The 23,210-nt window shown below is 44.3% G+C and overlaps 1 long non-coding RNA gene across 3 annotated transcripts in view; it reads left to right on the plus strand.

Annotated features, from left to right (window-relative positions):
• Positions 1-23,210, plus strand: part of LOC103692567 (uncharacterized) — a 121,536-nt gene that overhangs the window by 60,557 nt on the left and 37,769 nt on the right. For all 3 annotated transcript variants that reach the window (XR_015622848.1, XR_015622850.1, XR_015622849.1), the window contains one exon: positions 4,167-4,286. This is a non-coding gene — a long non-coding RNA (uncharacterized LOC103692567). Of the gene's footprint in view, positions 1-4,166; positions 4,287-23,210 lie in introns of those variants that run through there.

Here is a 23,210-nt window from a genome sequence, read left to right on the forward strand (position 1 = left end):
CTCTCTCTCTCTCTCTCTCTCCATATATATGTATATATATATATATATATGTGTGTGTGTGTGTGTGTGTGTGTGTGTGTAATGTGTCTGGGAGTTTTGACATTTGGTACCCTAGAGCTGGGGTTGTGGGTAGTTTTGAGCCACTATGTGGGTGCTGGTAAATAAACCTGAGTTCTCTGTTGACCTTAACCTCCAAGCCATCTATTTATCCCCTACTTTTCTTGTCTTTTGATTATTTGCCTTCAAACATTTCACACACACACACACACACACACACACACACACACACACACACTGTTGATTTTTGTTTTGAAAGTTTTCTTCTACCTATTAGAGACTAACACGATTTATTTTGATTTTTCTAGCTTCTCCCACTGTGCTATGACACATAAGGAAAACTTTTTCTAATGAAGTTTAGAATTAATTAGTATTTATTTTACCTATCTGCATATAACAGAAGTAGCATGGCTTTATTTGTCTTTCCGTTATCAGAACCCCATGTCGCTATTGACTCAGACTTTAGGTTCAGGTTTTTATTAAAGTCCTTCTTTATTTTTTCAGAATCAATTCCTATTTAGTCCTAACGATAGGCTTTTCTGATTTGTTTCCTTGATTCTTATTTTTTAAACATTATTTAAGGTTTTTATTAAATATTAAATATTAAGTATATACTCAATAATATTTATAAAATATGTATAAGATACAAAATAAAAATCCAATGAGCACGTAAGTACCCCAAATCTGGTGCAGGCAGAAGGACATTGCATTACTTTGCGTCTCCCTCAGGACGTCTGTTCTCGTTCTCTAATGCCCTCTCTTTCATTAGCACACTCTGCTTTTCCCTGCTCAGAGCCACCGTCTGGTTTAAGCCAATGTGAAGTTGTTACTTTTGATTTTACTTTTTAGAGCGGATTCATCACAGTTGCATACAGGGTAGAGCGGGCCTGAGCTCAGCACCTGTAGTCAGTATTCAATGATCAAAGCAGAGTAATTAGCATCTCCGAATGGTGCATTCACCACTTTTGTGTGTAGGGAACTTTCTGAGTCCTCTCCTAGTTGTCTTCAAATATAAAATAAATCACTGTGGAATGCAATGAACTTATACACTATAGGAACTTACAACTAATGAACGTATACACTATAGGAACTTACAACTAATTGCTTTTATGTTTTTCACCAACTCAAGCGTTTACCCAAGCTTTATTATTGCTCTCTTTTTTCCTCTCTTGCTTTATCATATAAAGTTTATGGGACAGGGTCCCACTGTGTGACCCTGGCTGGTTGAGAGTTAGGTCATGTGGACCAGGCTGGCCTCAAATTCTTAGAGAATCTCCGTCCTTTGACTTCTCAGAGTTAGGATTAAAGGTATGTGCCACACACTGGCACCAATCATGTAGATTTTTAATTGTTTTTAATCTATAAACAACGTAAGTTTCATAGGTTCCATTTTAATATTTGAGTAAGTGAAATTATCCTTTAATATATGTTTATATATCTTTTTTGGTTTTTTTTGGTTCTTTTTTTCGGAGCTGGGGACCGAACCCAGGGCCTTGTGCTTCCTAGGTAAGCGCTCTACCACTGAGCTAAATCCCCAGCCCCATGTTTATATATCTTTAAACTTTGTTCAGTTCTAAAACTTTTTGTAAATGAATTTCACAGTACTTAGCCCTTTACAATGAACTCTGCTTGTTTAATATTGTGGTTCACAGCTTATTTGCATTTTTATGTGTAGTTTTACCTTGTTCTTTTACACTGCTGCTTATATTAATGTCCGTGAATCAATATCTCAGGAAGTAGGCTAAATTAGTGATTAAGGGTTCAAATCCTATAGCTAGTCAGGTCTTGGTGTCTACCATTTACTTATTACAGGGATTCTTTTCTATGTGTTGCAGTATTTTGCATGCATATATGAACACACACTGGCAGAAGAGGGGGACAGATCCCCTGGATGGAGTTAGGAACGGGAGAAAAGTTTTAGAGGAGGAGACTGGAAGAGCGGGCAGCTGAGAGAACATGGAGGTGGATGTTAAGATTCCTTTCTGCACATTTACAGGTTGTTATGAATATTCTTTTTTTTTTGTTTTGTTTTTTTTTTTGTTTTGTTTTGTTTTTTTGGTTCTTTTTTTCAGAGCTGGGGACCGAACCCAGGGCCTTGCTCTTCCTAGGTAAGCGCTCTACCGCTGAGCTAAATCCCCAGCCCTGTTATGAATATTCTTAAGGGATGGATGTGTACAGAATTTTGTATGTCTAGATGAGCAAATTATATCTTATCAATTGGATCAGAGGTTATAGTGTTGTGTGTTCTTTCATGTGGCGATTTAATTGAGTTCAAGAGAGTGTGTGGTGGCTAGACACGCTGGGCTGCCATGGAATTGGGATGTGTGTGTCTGGCATGGTGGCAACCTGCCTTGGGAACTAGATGGGTAGAGAGATTGTTGCTAGGCTCAGGGAGTAGCCATTGATAGTGTGATATGGGTTAGAGCTAAAAGGATGAGATGCTTTGCTGACTGAAATGAAAATATCCCACAGATGCCATGAGGCACCACAGTGCAGGATAAAAGAAACCATTTTGCTAATTACTTACCACAACAGTGTAAGCAGTTACACGGGTGCTGGGAACCAAACCTGTGTCCTCTGCAAGAGCAGCAAGGACTCATAACTTCTGAGCCATCTCCATCCCTTCACCATTTACTAACTGTGGCGTGACAGAGCTTTTACCCACCCTCTTTCCCATCGTTCTCATCCGTGACTTAGGCACAATAACGTCCACCTCACTGGAGTATGTGAACCGATTTAAGAATGTGATAGTGACTAGAACAATTCCCTGTACAGATGTTCACCCTTCTCCATGCTTTCATATTCCGTGGGCCCCATTTACTCACAGTCAACCACAGTCTGAAAATACTATGTGCAGAATTCCAGAACAGAATTCACAGAGCATCTTGTAGCACATCATAAAGAAAGAACTTTGAAAATTGTATTTATCATTTGAGAAAAATCTCAAAATTTTCTTCTTTTCAGGCATGACATTTGGGAGTCAGGGATGACCGTTTTGACAGAACACTTAGAATTTTAACCCATCAGATTATTTAAAAAGCATTCTTACAGCTAATGTAGTGCTACGCACCTGTAGTTTCAGCCCTCAGCCAGAAGATCAGGAATTTGAGGTCATGGCTGTAAAGCAAGTCTGAGGCTAACCTGGGCTATATGAGACCTTGCCTCAGCAATATCAAATAAATACCCCATGGTTTTAAAGTTTGACTAATAAGAACAAGCTATAATATGCGTTTGCATGACTAATTTTCTGCTCACTCATTGTTAATTATAGTGATTTATTATAGATATTTAATTTCAGAGTTATTTTATTTAACATCTGACATGGGAAAATTAATTTTTAGCTATTAATTCATGTTCCAATGATAAAAAGATTTTGAGAGGGGGTGGTCAGGATTTTTATTGCTGTGAGGAGACACCAACTCTTATATAGGAAAGCATTTAATTGGGTCTGGCCTATAGTTCACGAGTTCAGTCCATCATTATCAGGGCAGGAGGAATGCCTGCCTATGTGCTGAGAGTTCTCTATGTGGACCGATAGGCATCAGGAAGAGACAGAGGGCCACTAGGCCTGAAACAGGCCTGAAACAGCAAAACTCAACACCCACCCCCTACACACGCCCCTACCCCTCCTGCAAAGCACTTCCCTCTACTCCCACTGGCTCACTTTCTCCAACAAGGCCACACCTCCAATTGTGCCACTTCCTATGAGGCTATGGAGGCCATTTTTTATTTAAATCACCACTCAGGGTTTCATGATGTAGCTCTGGTCAGCCTGAAACTATGTACACTAGGCTGGATTTAAACTCATAGAGCTCTACCCGCCTCTACCTCTCAAGCATTGGGATTAAAGTCATGTGTCCCCATATCTGGCTTTTTAAAAGGGATTTCCTTCATCTGTATGTGTATCTGTATGCACTGTTTGTGTGTATGTCTGTGCACCACTTGCATACAATGCCCGTAGAAGCCGGGAGAGAACATCTAATCCCCTTGCTTTGGTGGGAGCATGGATGGGAGAGCAGATGGAGTTGTTAACCACTGAGCCATGTTTCCAGCCCTTAAACAGTTATTAATTAATTAACTAAGTAATTAATTAATTTTGTGTTTGTCAGGGGGAAGGAATGACTAGCATAATATGGCCCATGTGTGGGGGTCTGAAGACACTTAGCAGGAGTTGATTCTTCTCTACCACGTGAGTCCCAGAGACTGAACTTCCACCATCAGATTGGCTGGTAAGTGCTTTTACCCACTGAACCATCTCAGCGGCCCACAAGATTAAGTTTTATAATAGGCATTGTCACAGTTTGGCTCATGGGTTAAAGGTCACTAGAATGTCACTCTTGGCTGTGGATATTTAGGAACTGAGTCCTTATAAAAAGTTCTTAGACTGTTGGGAGAGTTCCTCGAGAGAGACTGTGGGACCTCAGGCACCCACCCTCCTGCAGGTCTCTGGCCGTGGCTAAGCAGTTGTTTGCTCTTCTATGTGTTTCTTCTGTGATGTGCTCACCCAAAGCAGCAGGACCGGTTAGTCACAGGTAGGGATGACAAAACCTGTGAAGTGACTCTTTATGAGTTAAACATCTCAAGAATGGATATGTATATGAGAAAAATAATAGTTTAGTAGAGTTTGGTCATACCTGCAGATTTTGGCATTGATTGAAGGTCTATGTGCCATAGATATGTGCCATAGATAAAGAGGATTGCTATGTGTTATAGGCATTGTATAAATATTATCATTTGTATAAGAAAAACCACTCATTTATCCATTTAAAAGCTAATGAATCCTTTTTGCTATCTTATTGCTCTTCTCAATGTCCCTGCATATGGCCCATGGTCCACATGCATGTACTGAATCATGGGGGTGAATACATCCAACTATGTTATAGTAAGTTGTCTTCTATGCCAGCTTTTTAAACTGAGGGTCCCAACCTCATACAACTGAATCTGGGGGTCAGAAATAATTTGGCATCGATGAAAGGTTCTGAACCTTTCCAATTAGGTGTGTGATGACTAGAAAGGGTTTGTGGAATGGCTCATGTGTGTAGTATCATATGGCTTCACTCCAGCTTTGGTATGTGACAGAATGGACATGAAGTGGAAACTTCTGGTTTCTTTGGAAAGTCAGTTATGTCAAATGATGTTTTTCTGGGGCAAACAGCTGAAAGGATGTTTTACTAAAGCAATCATAAAAGAATGTTTTCCTGAAGCAGACACAGGGGAAAGGATGTTTTGCTGTAGCAGACATGTGAAAGGATGTGTGATGGACCCCACAGCTCTCTGCTCCTCCCTGTTCCAGAGACAGCTGCATCTTCTCCTGCAGTGCCATCCTTGTCCAGTAGACAAGATGGTGAAGGTCATTGTATGAACGGATTTGGACTTATCGGGCTCCTGGTTACCAGGGTTGCCTTCTGCTCTGCCGTTGGCAAAGTGGAGATAGTTGTCATCAGTGACCCCTTCATTGACCTCAACTGCATGGTCTACATGTTCCACTATGACTTTACCCATGGCAAATTCAATGGCACAGTCAAAGCTGAGAATGGGAAGCTTGTCATCAGTGGGAAGCCATCACCATCTTCCAGAGCGAGATCCTGCTAACATCAAATGGGGTGATGCTGGGCCGAGTAGGTCATGGAGTCTACTGGTATCTTCACCACCATGGAGAAGGTCAGGGGCCTCTTGAACAGTGGGAACAAAGGGGTCATCATCTCTGCCCCTTCTACTGATGTGCCCATGTTTGTGGTAGTGCAAACCACAAGAAATATGACAACTCTCTCAAGATTGTTAACAATGCATCCTGGACCACCAACTGCTTGCACTGGCCCCCGTGGTCCATGCCATCACTGCCACTCAGAAGACTGTGGATGTCCCCTCTGGAAAGCTGTGGTAGTGATGGCTGTGAGGCTTCCCAGAACATCAAGACTGTATCCACTGGTGCTGCCAAGATCATCCCAGAACTGAACGGGAAGTTCACTGGCATAGCTTCTGTGTTCCTACCCCCAATGTATCTATTGTGGATCTGACATACTGCCTGGAGAAACCTGCCAAGTATGATGACATCAAGAAGGTGGTGAAACATGCATCTGGGGGTCCACTAAAGGGCATCCTGAGCTACACTGAGGACCAGGTTGTCTCAAGTGACTTCAACAGTAACTCCCACTCCTCCACCTTTAATGCTGGGGCTGGCATTGCTCTTAATGACAACTTTGTAAAGCCCATTTCCTGGTATGACAATGAATATGGCTGCAGCAACAGGGTGGTGGACCTCATGGCTTACATGGCCTCGAAGGAATAAGAAACCATGGACCACCCACCCCACCCCAGCAAGGATACTGAGAGCAAGAGAGAGGCCCTCTGATGCTGAGGAGTCCCCATCCCAACTCAGCTCCTGACACTGAGCATCTCCCTCACAGTTCCCACCCCTAGACCCCCATAATAATGGGAGGGGTCTAGGGAGTCCTACTCTCTTGGATACCATCAATAAAGTTCGTTGCACCTGCCCCTCCCAAATATGACCCCTCAGACAGTGGGAGCTCAAGCATTGGTTCGCTTTGCTCTGCCTTGCTATTCTTCCCTAACAACACCCATATATTGGTTCATCTTACATTGCTTTGTTGATCTTTGCCTGTGGTGATATCATAGAAACTCTCACAAGGTTCCTGTAGCTTCTTGCTGCTTCCACGAACTTGGGCTAGTTGACTAGCCTTACGGTTTCTTCAGGATTGAATTGCAGTTGCTGATTCGTGTGTGGTGTCTGCCGAGTGGACTGGTCTACAGCTACTGATTCATGTTTGGTGTTTGCTAATGGACTGGACTGAGAACAACAAAGATTGGAATTGCCCTGAAGAACTATTTCTAAACAGGTCCACTTCCCTTGTATGCTAATAACCTTTCTTTTACACTACCTCTGGTGGGTGGTGGGCTAGAAGGGTGGTTAGACATTTATTAAAGTAGGCTGTGAGAAATATACGACTACACAGACATGTGCATGATGTTGTACAACATAGTGTCAACAAATGCTGCCAACACCTTAGTCCAGATGCCAGACTGTTGTTTTTATTTGCTGTTTTTAGACAGGGTCTCACTATGTAGCTCTAACTGTCTTAGAAATCACAGGAATCTACCTTTTTCTTCCTCTCAAGTACCAGGCTTAAAGGTGTGCTTCACCATGCCTGGCTGTCTGATTCAAGACTATCATATGCTATGAATTCCAGTGTTTCTAGTATACAAGTAAACTGTTTGCTCTTATGTACATGTAATAGTTTAACCATGGGAAACAAAGACTTTTTAATTTTTTCCCAACACATAACTATCCATTTAGAATACCTTTAGTTGCACTATGTGAGAATGTTTGCTGTTTGAATTGCTGACTCATAATGAGTCTCATCAAAAGATATTAAATGTATCTTGGCTTGATATTAGGATGGAGTTTCTGACAATTTCTGGAATAGCCCTAAACACACCTGTTACCATGTGCTGTGCGTTCTCAGCTTTGGTGATTATAAAATGAAAACATTGATCAACTCTGAAAAACATCAGAGATGTTCTACATCCCGTAGTATCAAATATTTAGCCATGGCTTGATAATTCCTTCTTTAAAGCTTATGAAAACTATAATCACATCATTTCTACTCTCTCTTTCTCCTGCCATCGCCATGCTCCTTCCTCCCAAATTCTCTGCCTCCTCTTCTTAACCATTGCTGTTAATAATAAGTGTATAAATAAACAATAAATGTATAAATGCAACCTGTTGAGCTCACCCAGGAACGCCTTCATGTGTGTGTCTAGGGCTGAGCACCTGGTGTTGGATAACCAATGAGCTGGCTGGCTCATCCCTGGGGAAGACTAAATCTTCTCTCTCGGTAGCTGTTAATTGTGTGTAGCCCTTCAACTAGGTGTGGGATCTTGTTGAGATTTTCTCCTTCTGTGCTGCGATGTTAACTGTTGGAATTGTTCAGGTCTTCTATAGGCAGCCATTGTTGTTAAGGCTTTATGGATATAGCTTCCCTGTTCTAGCTAAAGGCACAGTCTCACAGCAGACTTTCTAGACCTCTGCCTCGTAACAATTTTCTGTGTCCTCTTCCTTGATGTTCACTGAGCCCTGGATGGCAGAAGTTGTGTTGTAGATAACACTTAGGGTTGGACGTCCCACACTCAGCTGTTCTCTGCATTTTAACTGACTTTAGCCTTCTGGTACATTCTTCTGCTGCTGCAAAAGGAAGCTTCTTTGATGAGGGGTGAAAGCTCTACCCATCTGTGAGTGTAAGTGCAGTTGGGAATCATATTGACTTAGGAAGTGGCAGCAGTAGGTTCTTTTCTCAGGTCTATGACCTCTCCAGACACATAGTTGGCTAGATTGACAATACGAGGCACACTTTCCTTCCTGTCTAACAGGTCTTAAATCCAATTAGACAGCTTTTGGTAACCCCCCAGAGCAAAGAATCACTATGTCACCCATGTGGGATGTATGTCCAGTCTAGCCAGGGCGGTGGTGCATCACCTTTGCCGCTAGGCAGGACTACTGATGGCTCCTCTTCCTTGCCAACTTGTACCTTTTGATACTTTGAGAGGCATCTCTCAGGAATGAGGCTTCCAGGTCAGATTGCTCCCAAGTCCTGTGTCCAAAGTGCATCATGTCTTCAGTAATAGGGCTTACTTTCCCGTTCAGAGAGGCAACCAAGAGCAACGACAATGGCCTATATTGGTTTTTGATTTTTGGTTTTGGGGTTTCTTAGACTTCCAATGTCAACTTGAAATGAGGTTTCTCATGCATGCTATAGCGTTTTGGTTGGCTAATCCATGGCACTTGTGGGGATCTTTATTATCCCAAACGTCATGAAAATGTATATATACACATACACTTACATTTATTATATGCAATTTTGGGTAAATATAAAATAATGATTCCTTGTATCTTCTTCAAGTATTGTCAGTGCTATTTATCCTTTCTTCCTCCCTTTCTTTCTATATCTATGCCTCTACTCCCTCGCCAGTTAAAAGACTCAACATTTTCCCCATTCTCCACTTTGGAGTGCCACACCCACCAGTTTCTCTTTACCTTCCTGGATTTTCTGTTTCCTCTAGGTTATAACATTCACATCTAAAAATTTAGAGGTAAGAACCAAAAATAAAAGAGAAAAGGAAAAGTTTGTCTTTCTGGGTCTGGCCTACCACACTCAGGATAGTATCTTTTCTTTTCTTTTCTTTCTTTTTTTTTTTTTTTATTAACTTGAGTATTTCTTATATACATTTCGAGTGTTATTCCCTTTCCCTGTTTCCGGCAAACATCCCCCTCCCCCCTCCCCTTCTGTATGCGTGTTCCCCTCCCCATCCTCCCCCCATTGCCGCCCTCCCCCCAACAATCACGTTCACTGGGGGTTCAGTCTTGGCAGGACCCAGGGCTTCCCCTTCCACTGGTGCTCTTACTAGGATATTCATTGCTACCTATGAGGTCAGAGTCCAGGGTCAGTCCATGTATAGTCTTTAGGTAGTGGCTTAGTCCCTGGAAGCTCTGGTTGCTTGGCATTGTTGTACATATGGGGTCTCGAGCCCCTTCAACCGATTTACCTGCAAATTTCATTTTTCTGAACACAGAATGTACATAGCACCTTCTCCATTCACCAGCTGAAAGGCATTTGTGTTGTTTCCATTTCCTCGCCTGTGTGACTAGGGCAGCAGTGAACATGGTTGGGCAGGTTTCTGTGCAGGATTTTGAGTCCTTTATATGCATGTTGAGGAGTGGTACATCTAATTTTCAGCTCTTTGATGGTTGCCCACACTGATTTGCAGGATGGCTGGGACAGTTTGCAATCCCACCAATGGTGACTGAGGGTTCCCACCTCTTTACAGTCATTTGTTTTGTTGACCTTAGCCATTCTGAGTAGGGTGAGATGAAGCATCTCTGGGTTGTTTTAATTTGCACTTCCCCAGTTGCTAAGGGTAATGAACACAATACTTTCTGAGAGATTTCTTAGACATTTTTATGAAGCCCCACTTGTCAATTGTTGGCCTTGGTTAGTATGTAAGCCATCCCCAATTAAATGCCATCCTTTATAAGAGTTGCTCTTCATGGTGTCCCTAACTAAGAGTGTGTGTGCTTGTCACTCGACACTTACCAATTCTTAGTCTTGTGTCCTTTTTCTGTGCTAACACTCTTCCCTGAGATGTCAGAATGTGCTATGGCAGTTCCATTGGTTATCTGGCAAGGGAAGCCATCAACTTTTCAAAGAGTTCGTATGTTGTCTTCCCAGGAGGTGTTAGAGAATCTAGAATCTTAAGGAATAATAACAAGCTTTCTTCTTAACTTTTCCTTCCCGGAGATATGATCCATGGTTTCATAGCCACAGAATTTTTATGTATATGAATTTATTAAAAAATAATGTGGGAGCTTGAAATAATATTTGGGAAAGTCAACACCGATAAGCACTTTAGCATGTGCCATGCATCAATCTAAGTGTGTAACATACATGCACTTGCTTGTTTCTTAAGGAACTCCTATAAGATAGGGACTGTCATTGTCCTCATGGTGTTGATCAACACGACAAGGCCCCGAGCTAGCAAGTGCACTCCTATTTTCAATCCTGTTACTGTGATAAACACCTGGCAAACAGCAGGCTCAGAGGAGAAAGGGTTTGGCTCACAATTCCATGTTCAAGTCCGTTATTGCAGAAATTCAAGGCAGAAGCTCGAAGCACCTTGTTCTGGGTCAGGGGCACAGATAAAGAAGTATATGCATGCTTGCCCCTCAGGCTGATTTCTCTTCTATAATCCAGAACCCAGACACAGAGTGGGGCCACCTATAACATGCTAGGCCTTGCATCTTAGTTAAACCAAATTAAAAAAAATTCCTTATAGCATGCCCACCAGACTACCTAACCCAGGCAGTCTTTTGTTGGGAGTGATGCCCTTGAAGCCCTCCATTATTGATGTTATTATTACGGTTAGAATTAAGTATGACTGGGTTCATGAAAAACCCCCAGCCAGCTGCAGAAGACTAATACAAATCTGGTGGTCAGAATGAATAATAATAATAATATGATACGTCAAGATACCCAATGCGATGACCTGTAACCTTTCTGAAAAACCAACATCCTGCTGACTAATAGATATGACAAACCTGTGACCTTTCTGACAACCTGTCAACATCAGCCTATTCCCTGACCACACGAATACTGTGTCCTTGGCCTGCGTAAATGTTTCATACTCCCCCCCTCCCTCTGTTACCCCTGTTATGGTATAAATTCAGCCTCCGAGAAAAATAAAATTGTCGCCTTGATCAGACTCTTGTCTTGGCGTCCTTCTTCGTGTCTTTTGTCTCCCATTCTCTTCCAGGTACCTTCAGACCCCGTCGCGTACAGTCTTTTACTATGATGCCCTTCCCAGGTGAAGCTAGCTTGTATCAAGTTGGCAATTAAAATTATCCATTGTGAGCAGCCTCCTCACAATCACAGAACCAGAGTACCAAAAGCCTGAGGTTTTGTCCATACTTGGAACTACTTCTACATTCCTCTCCTCATCAGTGGGCCAGACTCCACAAACAGAACTCCCTAGAGCACCATCCCACCACTCAGTGGGCTGCCTGCTCAACGGAGACCGCCACTGCACAAGAGGCAATTAGTCATGCTAACAAGACCCTTGTGGTCTCCAGCAGACAAGGAGAGGAGGGTTTGAGTTCATGCTTTCCCCAGATCGACCTTCCTTTGTCAACCATTGCTGTAGGACCTGCTGTTGAGATCAGGTAATTACAAGGAACAGTCCCTGGGAAGATATGGGGCCAGCATTTTTTCTTCCCAGTGCTTGCTTCCCTCAGATACTTGAATGCCTGCAGGTGACCAGGAAGAGAGGCTAGCTAGATTCTTTTCTATAATTTATAAATAAGTATAGTTTTGACTTGTTTTTAATCCTCCTTATTTCTTTTTGTTTGACTCCACATGGAGAAAATAAATCAAGGGACAGGGTTAACAAATTGAATAATACACGAGTATTCAAAATGAGAGAGAATGCCCTGCTGTCCACCTCCTGTCTTTCTAGATAAAGTTCCCTAAAGGCAAGCACTTGTGCTGTCTCTGGCTTTCGTTCAAGTTTATTACACACCTCTAAATAATGCCTGCCTGACTCTTTCCTGATTTATGGGCATCAGACACCATCCATTGACTCCTGTCTTGAAAGATGAACATAGATCTCACCAACGGTGTTCTGGGGTGAGAGCCCTTGCTCCCATTCTGTGACCTTAGTTCAATCCTGTGACCATGAGACGTCTCTGCAAGGGAGGAAGCCGACCCAGGGAGGCTGCAAGGAAGGAAAGCGACTCAGGAAGGCTGCTCTGCACTACAATGACTTTAGTGATGTTTGTGGAGTTGAAATTGGAGCACAGAGGGACACTGGCTATGAATGGCTCATGATTTACTCCAAGGAGGGGTCTTGCTACTCCTGGGGATAGTGGCTTGGATTTTAAAGAGGTTAATCAAGAGGGAGTGAGGTGATTGACTTAGATGAGCACACAGTTTATTGTTCCCAAGAGAGCTTTGTGGCACTGGGGAGCCAAGAAATTGGAGCTATTTTACTATAATTGATGCATTCTATTGTTCCAGGCAGTGGGAAGTAGCAAGGTCACTTGAGACAGGAAGAGCCCAGCGCCCAGAAGACCTGTGGCCGTGTCCAGTAATTGGGAAGGGAAAATTTGGGAAGTGACTTATATCGTTACACCAGGAAAATTTTTCTTCCTGGGGACCAGGAGAACGTCAGCTGGACTCCTTGGGGACAGCGCAGTGGATGAGAGGCTAGGAGCAGGTGGCTGCCGCACAGTAACTTGTACCATGGGGGAGGTCTGTAGGGAGTTGGAGCCAGGAAGGGAAACCCTGGCAATGCTCATCGGTCTTCCCAGGTAGCTTTGGAGTTCACAGAGAATACGACCATACACCTTCACCAGGGGCTCCACCCTAACAGCACAAGCAGAAGGCACAGGGGAGTTTGGAGGGATAAGGTATGGTTGGATAAGCATTCCAAGATATGACATTACTAGGGATCGTTCCATCAATGTGAAAATAGAAAATCTCTCTCTCTCTCTCTCTCTCTCTCTCTCTCTCTCTCTCTCCCTCTCTCTCTCTCTCTCTCTCTCTCTCTCTCTCTCTCTCTCTCTCTCTCCCTCCCTTCTTCCCTCTTCCTCTTCTCCCTCTCCCTTTCCCTGTGTGTTTATGCATATGCGTGCATGTTTGTGGAGGCCAGAGGACACCATTAGATGTTGCTCCTTAGAATCAATCCATATGTGTTGTTGAAACATTATTTTTCAGTCTGGGTGTTTCTGCATGTATGTACATGTGTGCATGTGCACGCCAGAGTACTCAGTGGACAATTTGAAGGACCTGACTCTTTCCTTATACCACATGGGTCCCAGGGATGAAAATCGGGTTGTCAGGCTTAGTGGCAAGCACCTTTACCCATTGAGCCACCTTGCTAGCCTCACCTTGCTTTGTGAGAACCAGGATCTCACATTGCCTGTAGCTTGTCAATTTGGCTAGGCTGCTCGGTCAGTGAGCCCTAGGGACCCACTTCGTTCCATTTCCCCAGTGCTGGGAGATTACAAGAGTTTATTGTCATACTTGGCTTTTTACAGGGTCCCTGGGAACGAACTCAAGTCCTCATCCTTGCACAGCGAACGATTTTCCGACTGACCTAGCTCCGCAGATCCAGGCTAAGCCCCAGCCCCAGCCAGCCCTAGATCTCTTCTTCTCACTGTGTTTCTTTCGTATTTTAGATTATATATAAAATTATATAATTTCTCCCTTCCCTTCCTCCAAACCCTCCCATGTATGCCTCCTCATTCTCTTTCAAGTTCACGTCCTATTTATTTTACATATATATATATGTGTGTGTGTATATATATATATATATATATATATTCCATACATACATATTCCATATGACCTGCTCAGTCTGTATAATGTTACATATACTACATGTATATCTTTAGGACTGACCATTTGGTATTGCCTGGAGAAGACTATCCCACTCTCAGCATCCTTAGTTGCCCAGATCCTTTCTTTAGTCCTGCTTCTCAGAAACACATGGCTCTTTGTGACACATAGCAGAGGAAAGAGTAGAGTGCTTTCTGTTCTCTATCCTTTGTTTTTTCTCCATATAGACACCAAGCATCTTCTTCCCTGGCCTCTAGCGATCTTCCTGATGTGACCGAGGTGGTGAGGGCAGTTCCCATCCATCCAGAGGATGTTACTGGTTACCACAATGGTCCTGTGAGGATGGACACATTACCCACATTTTAGATATCAGGATATGTTTCAAAGGGCCAGTATTAGGGTTCTCTAGAATCCCAGAACTTATGGGTAGCCTCTATATAGTAAGGGAATTTATTGATGACTTACAGTCTGTAGTCCACCTCCCCAACAATGGTCAGCAGCAGCTGTGAATGGTAGTCCAAGGATCTAGCAGTGGCTCAGTCCCACAAGGCAGGCAGGTGAAGAAGAGTGGGTCTTCCTTCTTCGAATGTCCTTATATAGGTTGCCAGCAGAAGGTGTGGCCCAGATTAAAGGTGTGCACTACTGCAGCTGGATCTGGGACTTGCTTTGTCCCTGATGACCTTGAACTCAGAGATCTCCTTGCCTTAGTCTCCTGGGATTCATAGCCACCAGGCCTCACGATCTCCATGCCAAGGTCCAGGTCAGAAACTTGTGTCTTCCAGTCTTAAGATCAGGAACTCAGGTGAGCCCTCCAATTCTGGACTGTAGTTCATTGCGGATGTAGTTAAGATGACAACCAGGAGTAGGCACCACAGGGCCTCTTGGATTTCCCAGGTCAAGAGTGGCTGAGCCAGGATGTAGCCACAAGTCTGGGTTGAAAGTTGACAGAAATGTCACGTTCACATAGCAGAAAGCATCCTGGAGAGAGGGCTCGGTCATCAGAGTCCTTGTCTTGAAAACACAAGAATTGGAGTTACATCTTCAGAAGCCACGTAAAAGTCCTCCGGATATGGCGACACATGCTTATACACCCAGTATACGGGAGGCAGAGACAGGCAGCCCTGGACCCGCTGATCAGTTAGCCTGATTGGTGAGTTCCAGGCCAGTATGAGACTGTCTTAAAAAATAAGGCGAATGGCTCTGAGGAACAATGGCTGAGTTAATCCTCTGGCCTACATACGCATACAGTAAATATCTGGGGAACCTGAGAAAAAAGGGTCTCTACTCTCAGAAGTCTTATTTTTATACTTTAGCAAAACTTTCATCAAAAACTTCAAGAGGATCCTAGGGTTTTTTTATTTTATTGTATTTTATTTTATCTGAAGATAAGAAAGGCTTAGTCTTTTCCAACTTGAGCGTCTGGGATATAAAAATAATACGACGTGTGAGGTGAAGTGAACGACTTCCTTCAGAACATGTCATCTAGGAATTGGCCTTAGCAGAATCTCACAGTCAAGCTTCTGACCTCACAGTGGACTCGTCACATGACCCTGCAATGGTGGGGGACAATTGGCCACTATCAAGCGCAAAGAACTCATATCATTCTCTGTGAGGTTAAACGCGTATTCAAATGAGACACTTGGCCTGTAAAAGGAAGCATAAGTGGGTTAAAAAAAATGGTGTCAGCAGACACCAGAGAAATCAAGGAGGTCAGACGGTTACGTGGAGTAGGGCTCACCATCAGCACAATGGATGGAAACTTGAAAAGGTCAGAAATTGGGTTTGTGCAAATGGACAATTATCTGTGAGGGTGATGGCTGGGGACTTAAATAGAGATGAAAGAACAGACTTATTTTGAGAGAGGAGGCAGGTTTCTGTGACAGTCGTATGGTACATTTGATTAATGACCAGACATAACCACTTGGATGTTTAGGGGACATCGTGAGCTATTTTGAGCATTGGTCTTTCCTGCCTTACATATCCTCACAGTAGCTGCTTCTTCCTTCGCTAGTGCAGAAGTGTGTTCTAATAAGTTATATATTCAAGGGTGTTCTCTGCTATGGTATATATATGTACATGCGTGCATATATGTGTGTGTGTGCATGAATGCATGTGTGCATGTTTGTGTGTGTGTGTGTGTGTGTGTGTGTGTGTGTGTACACCAGAAGATAACTCAGCCATTGTCCCTACATAGGGACCATTCACCTATTCACCTTATTTTATAAATTTTTAAGACAGGGTCTCATACTGGCCTGGAACTCACTATATAGACTATGATAACTGCCAACCATCACTCTGTATATTGGTCTGGATGTAGAGAAGCTAGACATGGAAAAATACTTTCAAGGGGAATTAACTAGCCATACAATACCATTTACATCTGGTCCACCTCTTAGTTTATACATGGTTCTAATAATTTTTATATTGATTTATTTGTGCGAGTGTGTAGCCAGTGTTGGAGTGGGGATCTTAGGACAGCTTGTGGGCTATAGAGCCGGACCTAGGAACCCAACTCAGGTCATCAGGTATGTTAGCAGGTGTCTTTTCCTCTCACACCACCTCAAGGGCACATACTCGCACTCCTTGATCTGGAAGTGCTTTTCAGAAGGGAGTTAGTAATACTGATGTCATAGATTATTGCTAAAGAGAAGTGATGTCCATGAAGAGGCTGGTGAGAATCCCTTACCTCAGGTTGTGTGTATGTTCTAGGGATGCTTATCAGGGTCAGAGTTGAGTGGCATCCTGGCCCTAGCCCTGTATCTGGAATTAGGCTGGGCTGTAGCTCAGGGCTACAGTGCTTATCCAGCATGCATGAGGCTCTGTTCGGCCCCCATCATACAGGTGAATGAAAACAAAACACCTTCCTCCTTTAATTAGGCTGCATGGGATTTAACTCTTCTGCTACCTCAAGATGAGATACATTATTCCCAGAGTCTCGCTTTTCTCATCTGTAAAATGGGAACTACAATGATCACCTTATACGTGTGTGTGTGTGTGTGTGTGTGTGTGTGTGTGTATGTGTGTGACTTAAAGCCAAAATTAATAACTCGCAGCTAAATCTTGCAACTGCCGCTGCTCCAGCCCTAGAGAGTGAGGCGATATGGAGGAGCTCGTTACTGCCTGGGCCCCCAGCTACAGGACGGAAATGCAGCTGTGCCTCCATGACAGCTGCGTGGGAACACATGAGTAATTACCTCCAAAGTATACTTTTTTTCCTTGCCACCTATCACCAATAAATATTTAATTTACATTTGAAATCTGGCAGCTCCGAAAGCCATTAATCCAAATAAACACTCAGGGCTCTGCAAAGCAGCATGTCTCTCAGTCACAGCCCCACCTGCTCTGTGGTGCAGAAAGACCCGCTCTCTTGCGTCAAAGTCCCAGACAGTGACCCAGTGGACTGACACTGGTCACTCACTGTACTTGTAGTGGGGGCCACTGGGTAAGGGGTGGTCTGCAGGCATCTGTGGCAACTATGAAGGAAACAAAGGGCCCTCACACACTGGGTTGGGTCTCTGTCAAGTCAATGGTGAGTACAAGAGGAAGAAAGTTAAAGGCACAGCAACCTGAGAAAGCGTGTAGTGGACAATGCTTGGCTCTAACTGGGCAGCCTCTGTCCATCTTCCTCTGGTGAAAACCAAACAAATAAACAACAGTAACAGAAGACAGCAGAGTCTTCTGTTTTCCTGACGTTACCTGGCTTTCCTCATTGCTGCCTGGGTAGTGTTTGGGTGAGGCTGACCCAGCTCCCCATCCCAGGAGTAGGCACACGACCCAGGCCTAATCATGACTGCAAGGACAGATTGTGAGAAAAGCGAGTCATTTTGGTCCAGGTCTAGAGATGTCTCTCACATATTAAGGAAAAAAAAAGTCTTCCTGAGCGTCAGGCTATCAGTAGCTTCCCAGGGCTGCTTCTGGGCATGCACATCTGGATGTGTCTGAGCTTACGTTGATGGGTTTCTTTAGTTTAGTCTTTCCAAGGACTAACGAGTGCTGGTTACAGCTGTGCTTTTTCACTGTAGCTGAGCAGTGTCATGGACACCTCATTGACGTTAGGACCTGCATGGATGAGGAAGGCATATAAACTCTAAGGCTTGAACCACAGTTCTTGGTTCTTCATAGATGTGGTAACTGCGGCGTAGAGCACGCGCAGTCATGCAGGTAACCAGCTGTGTCTGTAAGGAGCTACCATGCAGAAGAGATGTATAAATCTCAAAGATGGAGTCCAGGCCCGGTCCTAGGTTTATTGCTTCACAGTTAGGGTTCAGGGGCAGGGCTATAACAAGGGTGCAAAACGTGGCCCGTGAGGACCTGCATGGATGAGGAAGTCCTCTGTTGCCACACAGGGTTAGTAGAATCTGTTTTCCAAGGTGAACAATATACTGGAGACCCCTGTGATCAATGGACCTGCATGGTTCGTTACTGTCTTGAGAGAGGGTCTCGCTAGCCCAGGCTGGCCTAGAACTTGCCCTCCCTCCCCACACCTGAATCAGCCCCTTTCACACTGGAACTATAGCCACTATGCCCAACATGGTGGCATGGTTTTGATTGAAGTACTCCCCTCTCCTGCCTGTGAGAGGCAGAGTCACCTTTGAGTAGGGGCTGCATAAAGAAAGGGACAAGCCAGAACAACTGGGGCTTGGTTTCTTTCTCCTTCCCTGGGTCACTGGCGTACAGCATGGTCAAGGTAGAGATATTTCCATTGCTTTCGGGGAAGGGCTGGCGAATTTAAACAGAGACCAGTTAAGACACTGAAACTTCTACAGCCATGGAGGGACTCAGAGGGCAGAAGCACCTGGAACTGTCCTTGCCTGGTAGGCCGTAGGGACAGAGCCAGCACGGGTCACTCATTCACTTAAAGGTCCTCAAGGCAGGTCAGAGTGAGAATGGCAGGCAAGCCAGGGAGAACGTGTAGTAAACTCTGCCTTGCTTGTTTCCCCTCTTCAGTGCATATATAGGGGGGCATAAAGTGCCTTTCTTTCTTATCTTAAATAAATAAATAAATAACAAGAGAATGAAGTGCTGATGTGAGGGACAACAGTGGGGTGTGGGGTGCTGTGGGATGAGGGGTGTGGGATTCGGGAGAGCAGGTGTTTGGCCTGTGAAGGAGGAGAGGCCGGTGGTTGGCAGGTGTATTGGCTTTGGCAGTGCGCTGAACTGCAGAAACTCAGGCCCACATTTTTCCCATATCTGATAATTCAGGAGAAACTTGAAACTTAGACCTAATGTAAAAATCACTCATTTTTTATGCATGGATGCCCAGTTAAATTTTAAAAGATGAGGTATATTGGTCTGCAGGCCAAATGAAGTAACCGTAAGCCAGGAGATGCAACTCTTAGCAAAGTGTTTTGCAGCCAAGCCCTAGCCACATTTTGCCTTTGGGGACCAAAGTAGATAAGAGCCTTAGAGACCTCTGTCCCTTTGGGGGTGTGAGAACTCTGCTGGGGTTGGAGTGGTTCTTTGTATCGGGTGTGGGGTGTGGTCTCACTTGCCGTTCCTAATTCCTGTGTCTCTGTGCGATTTATGGTTCTGATTTCTTCAGAGAACCTTTTCTTCACTTGCTCATACACCTGAGGTAGCAGGAATGGACACTGCAATCCATGACGACAGCCACTTCGTACCTGTAACAGAGCATCGTGCCGACTGAGATGACATTGTCTGTAATCAACACCCAGCCTATAAATACATACAGGATTAGCCCTCGCTATGAAAAGGATCATGAGACGTTTCAATTTTGCATTAGTTGTGTCTTGAAACCATGATATTTTGTTTTCAAGTTAGGTAAAATACATTATTATGATGAATTTTCTGAAGCAAGGTTGGGATTTATTAAGAAAAAGGCTGTAGCGTACACCCAAGGGGTAGGCCTGGGTTTCTCGGGAGAGAGTTGGGTAGATTAACTCCATATGTTTGTGATCTTTAGTGTATCTACTATAAACTTTAAAATCACATTTTGTGGCACCCTTATATTTTCGTTGGATGTTTCCCAGTTCCTGCTATCCCCAGGGTAAGGTGGGTAAAAAACATCCACTTATTCTGCTCCGGTTAGCAGCTATGCTGGTGACGTGGTGGGGATAAGTAAACAGGCCTGTAAACTTTGAGCGTGAGTGCAGGCAGTTGCCCTTTGAATCAGGTGACTATGTACACAGAAATGGCTGCTGAACTTTTGGAAGATTCAGTAGTCCATGGAGACCGGGTCAAGCCCATTGCTTGCTGTTTGCTGTAAATGTGACCTCTGACCTCAGGTTCTGCATGGTGCTCTTTCCTTAGGGTGGACACTGGTTTCAGTCCCCCATGTTTGGATCAATATATACACTGGGGTGGCCAGGGTAATTTTGCTGTGCGGTCAGTGGAGAGCATAGCCAAATGCCATCAGAGAACCTTTGAGCAGTTTTCTCTCACTGTATGGCTAGCACACCAGTAGAACTCCTGTCCTGGCTGCTGTTGGAGGTTGGCTGGTGGCTTCCAGCCCTTGTGTCTCTGATGTGAGATTAATAGTCCCTTAGAAACCTGACAGAAGTTAGGGGTCTGTGTGGAAGAAGCCCTACCTGCTTTCACGATCATGGGCAAGTTATGACCTGCAGTCAGTCTGTCTTATGATTAATGAGGAGTGTTTGCTGCGCATGAAGGCCGGAAGTAGGAGAAGCCAGCAGAGAAGCCAAGACAATATGGATAATTTGCGAGTGTTGGGTGAAAATCAGAAATCACTCATAGGAACAAAGTCACATGCTATAAGCATTGATTTTATGGGAAGGAACTCTGTCTGTATGTCCCCCCATGTCCCCTTCCCTTTTTCTTAACCCTCCCTTCCTCCTTGCTTCCCCTCCCTTCTTCCTCCTTCCCCTTTCTCTCAGTTCATCCCTCCCCCCTGTTCCTTTTAGCTTTCTTTATACTGGGGCACGAACCTGCCAACCTGTCTTCGTATCCATCAGAGCCCTGATTTATACCACTCCGAAGTTTTGCATGGCTGTCACTTCATTAAGCTATTTATGTCCTGGCAGCACCTGAACTTGAATCTACCTTGAAGGTGTAATTGCGTGTTGCTAATGTAATGGCTGGAGTTGCCCATGCAAAGAGCAACATGAGAAAGGTCAGCAGGAGGAATGCAAGGTCACAGAGCCACCTGAAGCGTGCTCAGGGTTGATTTGCCTGTTTCCTCCAATCCTAGGGAGAGGAAGCCTCCCGATAGCAGGTGAGGCTTGGGGAGGGAATGACTCCAGCGTGGGATAGTGCAGATGGCAGTGGCGAGTTTATTGTGCTTTCCAAATGGCTAAGAGCCTCACTGACAACCTGAGCTTATGCACAGCAGTAGTTCTGGCTCGGATGCCTGTAAACGTAGATGGACCAATGGGAGAGGCGGCTGCTTCTCCTTCCCCAGGAGCTTTTGCTGTTTCTCCCACACTAGCAAGTTTACCTGCAAAACAGTTTGTTAGGCGATTTCCTTTGCAAAAACAGTTAGAAAACCAAGTTTTCTCCTCTAGCGTTTAATTCATTGCTGGATTCTGAGGCGGAGAGAGTCATGGCCAGGTCAACACTATACTGCTTCCCTGTTCTCACTGTATGGGGGAAGGATGGCTGCTCTATCCAGGGGCCATGGCCCCAGAATTATTACACATGTATAAATTCAGCCATTATTTAAGACATATCTCAGAAACAAGGAAGGGGCAAAATAATTCGGCTTCATGCTGGTGGAACCAACAGTCTGTGTGCAGAGGAAGACCATACAAAGGACTAGTGAACAACACAGGGAAGGGTGAATCCTGGGCAATACAGAGGAAGAAAATAGCTCACCCTCACCTGCTGGCACAAGGAAAGCTCCCCAGTGGCCAAGGATTCCTGAACCCAGGTCGTAGATACTTGGAAATCACCTGGCTCACTATTTGGAGCAATAAAGACAGACACTGAGTCCTAGAGCCATGAAGTAAAGAGCCAAGTTCACACGGCCAGTGAATGGGACCCTCAACTCAGGCCTCTACACTTTAACTAGAATTTTAAAGTAATAGAATTCTGGAGGGCGCTTGCCTTACAAGCACAAAGACCTATGTTCAACTCCCAGAACCCATGTAGAAACATATGCTAGAATCCCAGTACTCGGGAAAGAGGACCTGCTGGTCAGTCAGCCTACCTGTCTTGGTAAATTCCAGAATAATGAGAGGACCTGTCTTAAAAATAATAAAAAAAAGGGATCAGCAACCCAGGAACCATCCATACCGGGGCTGTCTTCCAGCAACCACTTGCATATGCACACACGTACACATGCACGAACATACACATGCACATTATGTAATTGGTTTTTCATGAGAGTGGGGAGTGTCTTAGGATTTTTATTGCCGTGAGGAGACACCATGACCATGGCAACTCTTATGAAGGAAAACCTTTACTGGAGTGGTTTACAGTTCAGAGGCTTAGTCCATTGTTGTCATGGAGGAGAGCATGAGGCACCAGGCAAACATAGGGCTGGAGAAGGAGTTGAGCTGTCTACATCTTGACCCCCAGGCAGCAGGAAGAGACTGATACATACTGCCTCCCAACAAGGCCACACCTACTTCAACAAGCCACGCCCCCTAGTAGTGTCACTTCCTATAGGCCTATGGTGGCCATTCTGACTCAAACTACCACAGGGGGTTATCTCATTTAAGACATGAAAAGCAACCTTTATCTTATGAGAGACAGGTATCAGTTGGTAAAAGCCTGTTTCAACGTTCCTCAAGGCTGTCTCAGAGGGATAGAGCCCCAGTACCCAAAACAAGTCACCTGTTTGTTAACTCTCCGCTGGATGGCTTGGCTCCTTCCTGTGGTTCACTTCTCCATTCTCCATTTTTACTTAATTTTTAGGTAATTTCCTGCTGAAATTACCACTCAAACTATTTGCATCTATTTATCATCATCATCATTGTCGTCGTCACTACCACCACCACCACCGTCACCATCACCACCATCATTTCTATATGGTTTCATACATGTACGTAATGAACTTTAGTCATTTCCTCTCCATTACTGTCTTGCCCTGCTCCTTCTCCCAGTTAAGCCCTTCTTCCCCACAGTGCTACTCCATGCCTTCTCTGTTTTAAGTGCCTTCTGAACTCAGAGGCCTGTGACATCAGTTGAATATATTCTGGGAAAGAGCCTTGAGACTGTGACAGAAATAACCCAAAGCCTGGTTGCCGTCACTATTGGAAGGAAGAGACACTGCACACTGTACTGGGAACAGGAGGGACACAGGACGTGACTGTGTAAGAGGACCGC

The sequence above is a fragment of the Rattus norvegicus genome, chromosome 6, assembly GCF_021556685.1.
Source record: "Rattus norvegicus strain SHRSP/BbbUtx chromosome 6, alternate assembly SHRSP_T2T, whole genome shotgun sequence".
NCBI lineage: Eukaryota > Metazoa > Chordata > Mammalia > Rodentia > Muridae > Rattus > Rattus norvegicus.